Genomic DNA, 13,611 nt, shown 5'->3' with positions numbered 1-13,611 from the left:
CTTGGACTGCAAGGAGATCCAACCAGTCCATCCTAAAGGAGATCAGTCCTGGGTGTTCATTGGAAGGACTGATGCTGAAGCTGAAACTCCAATACTTTGGCCACCTGATTTGAAGAACTGACTCATTTGAAAAGACCCTGATGCTGGGAATAATTGAAGGTGGGAGGAGAAGGGGACGACAGAGGATGAGATGGTTAGGTTGTATCACTGACTCAATGGACATGAGTTTTAGTAGGCTCTGGGAGTTGGTGATGGACAGGGAAGCCTGGCGTACTGCAATCCATGGGGTCGCAAAGAGTCAGACATGACTGAGCGACTGAAATGAATTATCCATACTCATTTGTATAATTTTTTCAGACTCTACATTTATGTGATATCATGTGATATTTGTTTCTGACACCACTTAGCATGTTAATCTCTAGGTCCTTCCATGTTGCTGCAAAGTCTTTCTTATGGCTGAGTAGTGTTCCCTATACATGTCTATGTGTATATGGATAGATATAGCTATACACATATGATATGTACGTATGGGAAGCGAAAGTTGCTCAGTCATGTCCGACCCCATGGACTATGCAGTCCATGGAATATCTAGGCCAGAATACTGGAGTGGGTAGCTGTTCCCTTCTCCACGGGATCTTCCCAACCCAGGAATCAAACCCAGGTCTCCCACATTGCAGGCGGGTTCTTTACCAGCTGAGCCACAGGGGAAGCTTAATATATATGTATGGAGTTTCCATACATACATGAAAAGTATGTTCTCCGTAGTGGCTACACCAATTTACAGTCCCACCAACAGTGTAGGAGGGTCCCTTTTCTCCACACCCCCTCCAGCATTTATTGTTTACTGTTATTATCTTCAATTTTTTGGAATAGTTTGAGAAGTATAGTATAAGTTCTTCTTTATATATTTGGTAGAATTCCACAATGAAGCCATCTACTCTTAGAGTTTTGTGTGTGATGATTTTTTAAAATTATAGATTTTGTTTCACTTCTAGCAATTGCTCTGTTCAATTTGTCTGTTTCTTCTTCTTTTTTAAAAAATTTGAGTAGAGTTGATTTACAATGTCATGTTAGTTTCAGCTATAAGCAGCATGATTCAGTTATATGTATAAATGTATTGATTCCTTTTCAGTCTCTTTTCCCACTTAGGTTATTACAGAATATTGAGCAGAGTTTCCTGTGCTATATGGCAGGTCCTTGTTGATTATCTGTTTTATGTAGTGTATGTATGTTAATTCCAAGCTCCTAATTTATCCTTCTCCCCCACATCCCCTTTGGTAACTATAAGCTTGTTTTCAAAATCTGTGAGTCTGTTTCTGTTTTTTAATGATTTCCTTTGTATCATTTAAAAAAAATAGATTCCACATGGAAGTGATATTATTGTCTGTTTCTTCTTGACTCAGTCTTGGCAAGCTGCATCTTTCTAGAAATTTGCCCATTTCCTATAGGCTGTCAAATTTATTGGCATATAACTTTTCCTCTTATGAGTTTTTATATTTTGTAGTATTGGTTTTTATTCCTGCTCTTTCATTTCTTATTTTGTTTATTCAATTAAATGAGACTCAATTTTAAGCAGTTATTATGCTGTGTAATACTAGTAAAAAACTTCATGAATATACCATGTTTGAAATTGTTTATTAACTTAGATGTTAAAATATCCCCTTAAGGGGAAAACTTATTCTCTTACATCAGTAAAGGAATATTAAGAGTGAGCTAATGTTTCTTTCTCATTTGATACTTCTGCTGATAGAATGGCTTTCTGGTACATTATTTCCGTTTTGTATTAGTGACAGGTCGCAAATGGCTTGGTTTCTAGTAAGAATTACTTATTTTATATAAAATACTCAGTGAACCAAGGAGGCAACTTGTTTTAACTTAGCTTCAGGAAGCCCAAGTCTTGCTGTTACTTTCATTCCACTGTAGGAGCTCCTTCTCTAGTGCTGCCCTATTTCAAGTATAGAGAGAAACCGAACACTTAGAAGCACTCAACTGTCTCAGCTTTGGTGCATCATTTAGAAAGTAAGAATCCTTTTTTACCGAGTGCTGACTGGCACAACCAGCAGGGGAGTGAAGCCGAAAAGAGAAACCGGGAGAAGCTTACGTGTTCTCTGTGCTTGGGTTTCCTGTCAGACGAGTAAAAGCAGGAATGAAAAAATGAATCGAATGTGCTTCACATCAACTTTCAAGATTAAAGTCAAAACATCAGGTTTTAACTTCCAAGTGATCGCTACGTATCGCTCCTCACAGAATAATTAGAAACTACTGTGTACATGTTTATTTGAGGTCGTAGGTCTATAACTATCAAAACTAGCTTTAGGACAAACAAGATGTTGGAGTATTTTGTATTTTTAATTTACTCGAGCTATATATATATATATATACACATATATATGGGACTCAAAAGGTTACTTTTAAAAGGGTAACCGATCTCCGTTACTATCCTGTATAAAGTTTGTGCACTAAGAATTTTCCGTTGGTCCAAACACTTTCCCTTTAAAGCACAGTACACGTAAAGTCCCCACTGTGTTAAAGATGACTGCATCCGTGTGGCCTGCAGGCGTCATGCAGGATGTCCAGAGTATCTGTAGTGATGATCTTCATGAATTGAAGCCTGAGCCCTCCATTTCCGCCTCTGAACTCATAAAGCCATTTTTTGGTACAATTATTTTGGAAAGTAACTTCCTTTGATACACTTGCCACTGTTAAGTTTCTATTTGGGGAGGGGGGGCATATCTTCTCAGATCCTTAAAATCTGAACTTGTGTCTAAGTTGCTCTGATGTTGAGTGATTACTATTTTGTTTTGTTTTGTTTTGCTTCCAGTGACTCAACATGCTTCTATTATATTGGATCTTTGATCTCTTTAGAAACCCCCTTCAGGCCACTAAATATTTTTCTAAGTTTTGGCCATCAGCCTTCTCATTGTATCCTCTACTTTGGCCATCCCATCCAGTTTCATGGCTTTAATTTTTATTTTAATTTTTACAAACCTGACTCCCAAATCAATATCTCCAAACTGAACTTTTCCCTTCACGCATCCACCTGCCTGATAGACAGCATCACCTAGGTGTTGTGCTGGCATCTCCATCCCAAAATGAACCCATCAAGATCCCCTCCCACACTTGCTCTCACCCAGGTTAAGCTTTCTCTTGCTTTCTTATTTCTGTTCAGGGTATTACTGCCCTTCCAAGTTTTGGCTTCCAAACCTTGACTTCAGCTTTGACCCTTTGCTTCCCCTCTCCTGTCTGTCCCACAGCTGTTCAGACTTGCCTACGAAATCTTTCCATCACTTCTCTTCTCCCTTCCCAATGTCGTGTCCCAGCAGCTCTCATAAACCTCTCCCAGGAAAAAGTTTCTTAATTAGCCTCTTTGCCTTCTGTCTCTTCTATTTGGTCCTGAGGATTTCCAGCTAGAGTTGCTCTTGTAAAGGACAACTCCGATTTTAAGGCAATGCAAGGTGGCTCAATGGTAAAGAATCTGATACAATGCAGGAGACACGTGGAATACGTGGGTTCGATCCCTGGGTCAGGAAGATCTCCTGAGGTCAGTGGCAACCTGTTCCAGTATTCTTGCCTGGGAAATTCCCATGGACAGAGAAGCTTGGCAGGCTACAGTCCAAGGGGTTGCAAAAGGGTCAGACAAGACTTAGCAACCAAAGAACAACATCAGATTTGAGCCCCCAAATCTGGAGTAAGCTAAGGGTGGAGGATTAGTTAAGCCACTTTATCTTTAATTCACTAGTTCTTATTTGTATTGTGGATAATAATAATTTCTATAAGCTGTCATTATAGTTGCAATTACATGAACATATGCACATAAGATGATTTTCCCTGGCATTTTTGGCCTTCCCAGGTGGTGCAGTGATAAAGAATCCACCTAACAATGCAAAAGATGCCAGAGACAGAGCTTTGATCCCTGGATTGGGAAGATCCCCCGGAGAAGAAGATGGAAACTCACTCCAGGAATGCTTGCCTGGCATTTTATTACTAACAGCACCCAGTGGATGGTAAGTTATCATTATCACGTCACTTTGCTGCTCAAAATTGTCAATAGGCTGGCAGTCCAGGCGTTAGGACTGTATGCTGTCGCTGCCGGCGGAGGTTGGATCCCTGGTCAGAGGAGTAAGATTCCGCAAGCCGCGAGGTGTGGCCAGACACAGAACTGTCAGCGGTGCTGTCACAGTCACAGCTCTAATCTACCCTTCCAGCGCTGGATCCCACCTACTGGACCTTCAGTCGTTCGTGCTGAGCTGTTCTCTACACATGTCACCTACCTAATGTGTTTCTTAGTTTCTCCTTTGTCTCGCGGCTGTTTATTTCATTTCCCCATCTGAGTCAACATTCTGTTAATTACAACTGTGAAATTAAGTAAAAAGGGATATTATTAACTCACCCATGGGAGTCAGTCAGGGACCACAAGGATGTCAGGCCTCACGGAAAGCACCCCCTCGGTCACTGGCTTTTCGGGACCCCGCAGGCTCCGCTTCTTTCTACACATCGGCTTCATTTCCTGCCCAGCAAGTTGGCTTTCTTTGCCTCTTCTTCTACTGCAGCAACTCACCTCACAGGTGTATGCCTCACTATCTCCATCCACTCAGCTTCACACAGAGATCAAATGACTCTGCATTCCAACTGCAAATTTCTGGGTCAAAGAGTCATTACAATCCAATCAGGTACAGCATCAGGGCAGACCGCCTCAAACAGTCCGAGGGGCCAGGGCCCACCCTGTGTATGCCAGGCAGCTCTCAGAGCAAATCCATTCAGGGTTAAGATGTTTCAAAGCCAGTTAATATCCCAGAAAATAAGATCATTAGGGTATGAGTAATGTCTTCTTATCTTTACATTTTCTCATCATCCTTACAAAGTGTGACATCCATAGACCCTTTCAATAAATGTTTGTAAAAGATCCAAAATTTTCTATTGTGAGTTTGCTAAAAGTAGTACCAATATTAAGAGTGACGTTAAATTTCTAATTTACTTAGTCTACAGAGAAAGATATAGACTTGAATGGGAGCTCCAAGACCTCATAATGCAATGGAAATTTTTGCCCAAAAGTGAAGGCCACATGAAAAGAGGCTCAGTGTCACCATTTATAAGAGAAGGCAAATCAAAACCACAGTGAGGTATCACCTCACACTTGTCAGAACAGTCATCTTCAAAAAGTCCACAAATAACGTACTGGAAAAGGTGTTGGGAGAAGGGAACCCTCCTACACTTTGGTGGGGATGTAAATTGGTACAGCCACTATGGAAAACAATGGAACTTCCTGCAAAAAACTTAAAGTAGAACTATCATATGATCCAACAATTCCATTCCTGCATATAACATCTTGAAAAGGAGAAAACTCTAATTTGAAAAGGTACACGTATCCTTGTGTTCATAGCAGCACTGTCTACCATAGCTAAGACACAGAGTAACCCAAATGCTGATTAACAGATGACTGGCTTAAGATGTGGTGTGAATACACACACACACACACACACACACAGGCACACACACACAAACGCTGATTAACAGATGACTGGCCTAAGACGTGTGAATGCACACACACACAGGCGCACACACACAAATGCTCATTAACAGATGACTGGCTTAAGACGTGGTGTGAACGCACACACACACAGGCGCACACACACAAATGCTCATTAACAGATGACTGGCTTAAGACGTGGTGTGAACGCACACACATACACAGGCGCACACACACAAATGCTGATTAACAGATGACTGGCTTAAGATGTGGTGTGAATGCACACACATACACAGGCATACACACACAAACGCTGATTAACAGATGACTGGCTTAAGATGTGGTGTGAACGCACACACACACACAGGCGCACACACACACACAGGCGCACACACACAAATGCTGATTAACAGATGACTGGCTTAAGATGTGGTGTGAATGCACACACATACACAGGCGTGCACACACAAACACTGATTAACAGATGACTGGCTTAAGATGTGGTGTGAATGTACACACACACAGGCGCACACACACAAATGCTCATTAACAGATGACTGGCTTAAGATGTGGTGTGAATGTACACACACACAGGCGCACACACACAAATGCTCATTAACAGATGACTGGCTTAAGATGTGGTGTGAACGCACACACATACACACAGGTGCACACACAACGGAATGTTACTCAGCTGTAAAAAGAATGAAATGTTGCCATTTGCAGCAACATGGACGGGCCTAGAGATGATTATACTCAGTAAAGTAAGTCAGACAGAGAAAGACAAATACTGTAGGCTATCTCTTATATGTGGAATCTAAAAAAAAATACAAATGAATGTGTATACAAACCAGAAACAGACTCACAGGCTACTGGTCACCAAAGGTGGGGAGAACAGCTGAGAGGCAAAACATTAACATATGCAAACCACCTTGAGTAGAACAAACAGGTAACAAGGATTTACCGTATAACACAGGGAAGTGTGCCCCAAACCCTGTTACAGCCTATAATGGAATATAATTTGAAAAAATACGGAATGCCTGTGCTGCACAACTGAAACTAGCACAACACTGTCAATCGACTCTACTTCAGCTTAAAAAAGGCTGCTCGATTTGACCCAACATTTAAGAAATGCTCATCAAAGTATGGTACTATTTTTAAATGATGAGATTGTTTTAAAGGCTTGACAAAACATAGTTCTACGAAGGATTCCTTGAAAATGGGTTCTTTTCAACAGCTTTCTAAAGTGTTGATGGGACTGTAGCTGGTCCAACCTTTTGGAAGCACAATTTAGCAACATCTGACTAAATTAAAATCACAAATTATTTTCATTTAACAATTCTTCATTGGGGAACTTATCCCACTCATATTTACCTATTCAAATAATCAAATATATGCACAAGGAAGGTCTCTGCAGCATTTTTTTTAAAAAAAGAAAAAATAACCTAATTGCCCATCAGAGAAATGATTAATTAAATTACCTTCATTTATACCATGGACTATCATATGCCCATTAAAAGGAATGCTGATATGGAAAACTTGTAAATAAATTATTGAGAGAAAGAAGCAAAATGGAAAACCATTCAACTAAGTGGCATGAATAGATTTGTTAAAAAAATAAGAGTGGTAATAAGCATACATTGCTTATATATACAGAAGAAAATTCTTTTTTTTTTTTTGGCCACTGCATGGCTTGCAGGATCTTAGTTCCCCAACCAGGGATTGAACCTCAGTTCCTAGCAGTGAGAGTGCGGAGTTCTAACCACTGGATCACCAGTGAAAATAAAATTTTAAGACTAAGTAAACCACTGCTGAGCCAAGTAACAGGGTGGGACTTGATCTTGGAGGTCAGAAATGGAGGAAGATGTTTATTTTTTATTTTATATCTTTATTTGCTGTTTGAAAATTTTATGCAAACACAAATTATATTTATAATTTTAAAACTAATGGCACCTAATTAGCAAGTATAGGAAGTCTCAGAACCATGGATATTTGGAATTTACAAATCAAATTTAAGTCTTTCTTCCCTGTCCACTTACCCTTGTATGTATAAAAAGATGCACTTTAATAAGACTGATAAATATAGGGAAATTTTTGAACTCTTCTCCTACCCCTTCACACCACTTCTCATAGGGCTGTTAAGAAGTAATCATGTTCTTCTCCTTAACAAGGAGTTTTTCTGGGGATGCATGAGGAAGAGGTTCAAAAATGCATACTTATTAAAAACACCCCTCCCACAAGCTTCTCATTGAACTAGGAGCTTAGGAGTTAAATGATTCACAAAACAAAGACTTTGAATAATAGGATGAGTAGAGCAAATTTTGAGGAGTTGGCTATAACTTTTTTGAAAACAGATTTGTGCCCACTGGTGGGTGGGGCAAGAAAGAGGTTATTTAGCCTTTTTTTCTTTCTTTTTTACAAAATAGATACAATGGCCATGAGTCAGAGGGAAGGAGAGGAAGGTAGAAATTCGGTAACTCTAGGTCTGGAACCATATTATTTGAAGGATCCCAAAGTGATGGTTAGAAATGCAGATTTCTGGAGCCCAACTTCAGTCTACTTAACCAGACTTTCTAGAGGTGTGGCCTGAGAATTTGTATTTAAGTCAAAATTTTCAAGTGAATTGATGCACACTAAAGTTTTAGAGGTTCTCCTGTAACATAATTCAGACACTGAAGAATAAACCTTATCTGGAGTCAGAGGTAATCTTCTTACATTTATTTTTCTCTTTAGAATTCTAGGAAGGTGGTAAGGTCTCATATTAAGCATTGCACTAAATGACAGTGAGTAATCTCATGGTGAAAAAATTGAGAAAAGATTTGATTATGTTAAAAAAAAAACAATTGGACTGGAAATTTAGAATCTCTTGAGCAGACAATAAAAGAAAAAACAATATTGTAACAAAATGTAAGAGCAAAGACAAAATTAAATTAGATCTAAAGCACAGTTTGTTTGTGAAAGAGAACGCTAGAGCCTGCGTTCTTGCAGTTCATCTGATACAGTGTAACAACTGAACAATTATCGTGCCATCTTTTGATTCTACTTGCCATAACGTTTGATTATAGATAATTTGGTTGATTAACACAGATTCCCCCAAATATTTGAAAGGCAGCTGTAAATAGGTTCCTGGAGGTGTGCTGTGCTGAGTCGGTCAGTTGTGCCTGACTCTTTGCGACCCCGTGGACTGTAGCCCGCCAGGCTCCTCTGTCCATTGGGATTCTCCAGGCAAGTATACTGGAATGGGTTGCCGTACCCTCTTCGAGGAGATCTTCCCAACCCAGTGATCAAACCGAGGTCTTCCGCATTGCAGGCAGATTCTTTACCATCTGGAGAAGAGCATGGCAACCCGCTCCATTATTCTTACTTGAGTTCAGTTCAGTTCAGTCGCTCTGTCATGTCTGACTCTGTGACTCCATGGACCGCAGCACACCAGGCCGCCCTGTCCTTCACCAACACCCGGAGCTTGCTCAAACTCATATCCATCGAGTTGGTGATGCCATCCAACCATCTCATCCTCTACCATCCCCTTCTCCTCCTGCCTTCAGTCTTTCCTAGCATCAGGGTCTTTTCAAATGAGTCAGTACTTCTCATCAGGTGGCCAAAGTATTGGAGTTTCAGGTTCAGCATCAGTCCTTCCAATGAACAACCAGGACTGATCTCCTTCAGGATGGACTGGTTGGATCTCCTTGCTGTCCAAGGGACTCTCAAGAATCTTCTCCAACACCACAGTTCAAAAGCATCATTTCTTCAGTGCTCAGCTTTCTTTATAGTCCAACTCTCACATCCATACATGACTACTGGAAAAACCATAGCTTTGACTAGATGGACCTTTGTTGGTAAAGTAATGTCTCTGCTTTTTAATATACTGTCTAGGTTGGTCATAACTTTCCTTCCAAGGAGCAAGTGTCTGTTAATTTCATGGCTGCAGTCAACATCTGCAGTGATTTTGGAGCCCCCCCAAATAAAGTCTCTCACTGTTTCCCCATCTATTTGACATGAAGTGATGGGACTGGATGCCATGATCTTAGTTTTCTGCGTATTGCGTTTTAAGCTAACTTTTTCACTCTCCTCTTTAACCAAGAGACTCTTTAGCTCTTCTTCACTTTATTTTTTATTTGATTTGATTTTGACAGGAAATAGCATTTATTGGTGAGCATGATCAAGAAGGGGACAGCGCCATGAGTGCAGGGCCCACCATTTGTCCAGGGAACCACGATTAGGGATGTATTTGACACCACAGCCGCCCGGGATGAGTCGCTTTTCTGCCACCGTGTTTTCAAATTCATCCACATTGAACTTGGTAAATCCCCACTTCTTGGAGATGTGGATCTTCTGGTGGCCAGGGAACTTGAACTTGGCCCGGCGGAGGGCTTCAATCACATGCTCCTTGTTCTGCAGCTTGGTAAGGATGGACATTATGACCTGGCCAATGTGGACCCTGGCCACTGTGCCCTGGGGCTTTCCAAAGGCACCTCGCATACCTGTCTGGAGTCTATCAGCTCCAGCGCGAGACAACCTCCTGTTGATGCGGGTGACACAGAAGGGGTGGAGCCGCACTCGGATGTGAAAACCATCTTTGCCACAGCTTTTCACCAAGTACTTGTTGGCACAAATACGGGCAGCCGCCAGGGCTTCAGAGGTGAGCTGCTATACTCATCTGACACCATGTGGCCAAAGAATGGGAACTCATCCACTTTGGCCTTCTTACGCCCCAAGTTGAAGATGCAGATCTTAGCATCAGGGACACCGCGGCAGAAGCGGGACTTTGGGTTCGGCTTGTTCTTACAATACCGGTCACACCAGGCAGGGCGGCGGCCCATGGCAACACCAGGATCTTCAGTGGCTTGCCGAAGGGAAAGAGCGCTTCTTCACTTTCTGCCATAAGGGTGGTGTCATCTCCACATCTGAGATTATTGATATTTCTCCTGGCAATCTTGGTTCCAGCTAATGTCTCATTCAGCCCAGCATTTTTCATGATGTTCTCTGCATATAAGTTAAATAAACAGGGTGACAATATACAGCCTTGATGTACTCCTTTCCCTATTTAGAACCAGTGTCTTGTTCCATGTCCAGTTCTAACTGTTTCTTCTTGACCTGCATAAACATTTCTCAGGAGGCAGGTCAGGTGATCTGGTATTTCCATCTCTTGAAGAATTTTCCACAGTTTGTTGTGATCCACACAGTCAAAGGCTTTGGCATAGTCAATAAAGCAGAGGTATATGTTTTTCTGGAACTCTCTTGCTTTTTCAGTGATCCAACAGATGTTGGCAATTTGCTCTCTGGTTCCGCTGCCTTTTCTAAAGCCAGCTTGAACATCTTGAAGTTCACAGTTCATATACTGTTGAAGCCTGGCTTGGAGAATTTTGAGCATTACTTAGCTAGTGTGTGAGATGAGTGCAAATGTGCGGTAGTTTAAACATTCTTTGGCATTGCCTTTCTTTGGGGCTGGAATGAAAACTGACCTTTTCCAGTCCTGTGGCCACTGCTGAGTTTTCCAGTATGCCAGTTTGCTGGCATATTGAGTGCAGCACTTTCACAGCATCATCTTTTAGGATTTGACATAGCTCAACTGGAATTCTGTCACCTCCACTAGCTTTGTTCACAGTGATGCTTCCTAAGGTCCACTTGACTTCGCATTCCAGGATGTCTGGCTCTAGGTGAGTGATCACACCATCACAATGTGGTTATCTGGGTCATGAAGATCTTTTTTGCATAGTTCTTCTGTGTATTCTTGCCACCTCTTCTTAATATTTTCTGCTTCTGTTAGGTCCCTACCATTTCTGTCCTTAATTATGCCCATCTTTACATGAAATGTTCCCTTGGTATTTCTAATTTTCTTGAAGAGACCTCTAGTCTTTCCTGTTCTATTATTTTCCTCTATTTCTTTGCACTGGTCACTGAGGAAGGCTTTTTTTTTTTTTTAATCTCTCCTTGCTATTCTTTGAAACTCTGCATTCAGATGGGTATATCTTCCCTTTCCTCCTTTGCCTTTCACTTCTCTTCTCTCAGCTATTTGTAAAGCCTCCTCAGACAACCATTATGCCTTTTTGCCTTTCTTTTTCTTGGGAATGGTCGTGATCACTGCCTCTGGTACAATGCCATGAACCCCCATCCAAAGTTCTTCAGGGACTCTGTCTATCAGATCTAACCCCTTGAATCTATTTGTCATTTCCACTGTATAATCATAAGGGATTTTGTTTAGGTTATATCTAAATGCCTAGATAATCCCATTCTTGCCTAGAGAATGGACAGAGGAGCCTGGCGGGCGACAGTCCACAGGGCTGCAAAGAGCCGGACACAGCTGAAACAACGTAGCACACACGGTGTTTAGAGAGGATCGTTACTCACTCTGTAAAGTCTAGGATATTTTTGATAATATGAGGATAAGTATAAATACATTATCTATGACTGCCCAAAATAAATTGAATTGAATTTAGTTCAACGGGCATTTATTGACTACTCATTTTTACCCTGAAATGTGTCAAGGAATAATACAGAAGGGAGCCTGGATATAAGACACGATCTCTACCCTCAAAGGGCTTATAGGCTCACGAGCATGGACTGTAATAAAAGCCAAGATAAGGGATTTCAAATCAAAATGCAGTAAATAATAGATTGAAGCGATAGGAGTTTTGAAGGGTGGTTATTTCTGTATGGAAAGTGGGGGGGGGGGGGTGTCATGTGAGCTAAGGGAAAGCAGAACACATCAGTCAATTCAACTTTGAAGACAGATACATCCAGACTTCACTCCACTACCAAGAGAAAGGAAGACTGATCCAAGGAGCCCTGATTACAGAGGGTGTGGTCGAGAGAGTGAGGGTGTGGAGAGAGGAATCAGAGTAAATGAACATTTTTGTAAGGGTGTGACAGAGGGTCAGCATCTTGTGGGACTGATCTGGTCCAGTGTATGAACAGAATACTGAACACTCAAACTGATGCTATTATTATTGTTTTTGTTGTTATATTGAAGAATATACCTGTATGAATCACAGAAATCAGCAAAACTCCTAAGAAGGTGATGTCTTAAAATAGTAAAAGAAACCTGTGCCTTTCCAAGTTCATCACACTTTGACAATCCTGTTTTTAAAAATTCAGATACCACAAAAGTGATATTGTTTGATGGATTTCCAATGAGGTAAAGGAAATGCAATGATTAATACTTAGAGATAAGAAAAAGGCACTTTTTATATTGCCTTTCTAAAAGCAGTTTCTATATTTCTTCTCCAGACAGATGCTGTGAATCAACGCAAGCATTCCCGGAGACAGCATAGGCCACATTTATGATTTCAAGATTTTATTTTGCTTTATTTTGCAATTCTTTTCACCTAGGTTAATATGTTTGAATAATTGACACTCTATTAAAAGTATTTTTCCTTAGAATGCTATTAGTCTTTTCTCACCCGCACTTGGCTTTTCCTCAGGGAAAGAAAGACAAATCCAAATAGGCAATACAAATATCCCTCTTCATTTAACTACTTTTTCATATAGATATATCCCCTGGGGAGGGAATGGCTACCCACGCCAGCATTCTTGCCTGGAGAATCCCATGGACAGAGGAGCCTGGCAGGCTACAGTCCATGGGGTCGCGAAGAGTCTGACAGGACTGAGCAACTACCACTTTCACTTTTTCACTTTCATTTAAATATATATGCTATCTTCTTTCTGGAAAGAATTCAAGGACTCGGAGCCATCCTTTTAAACGCGGCCCGGCGGTTCCGGTGCCTTTGGCATCAGTTCAGTATCTGGCACATCACCTGCCTCTTGTTCTCAACTGCGGACCCCATTCTCTGCTGTCTCACGGAAGATGTTTTCCTCGGCAAAGTGTGCTGTGTTTTTAACCAATTCCAGCAGACCTCCAACCCAGGCCCCTTCTTTGTGTCTGCAGACAATGAGTGATTCCCAGACTCCGGGCGGCGTGGGGTGGGGAGCAGGGGGATACTTCCCACCGGACCGATCCCCAGACAGACTCGGCCCTCACCTCAGAGATTCAGAAGGCGGCTTGTCTGAGGCCTGGCGGCCCAGCCCCTCGGAGAAGAGCATGTAGAGCCCGCCGGAGACCCAGCAGCCGTGCCCGCGTCGGGGCCTCCGCACGACAGACTCTAGCATCCCCGCCGCTCCCTTGAGAGGCTCCAGCATCCCTCGGC

General features: G+C 41.7%; 1 pseudogene; it reads right to left on the bottom strand.

Moving 5' to 3' along the window:
• Positions 1 to 9,839: 9,839 nt before the first annotated feature.
• Positions 9,840 to 10,287, bottom strand: LOC133048055 (large ribosomal subunit protein uL16-like; annotated as a pseudogene).
• Positions 10,288 to 13,611: the final 3,324 nt, after the last annotated feature.

Source organism: Dama dama, chromosome 28, assembly GCF_033118175.1.
Source record: "Dama dama isolate Ldn47 chromosome 28, ASM3311817v1, whole genome shotgun sequence".
Classification (NCBI taxonomy): Eukaryota; Metazoa; Chordata; class Mammalia; order Artiodactyla; family Cervidae; genus Dama; species Dama dama.
This window is presented reverse-complemented; position numbering and strand designations above follow the sequence as displayed.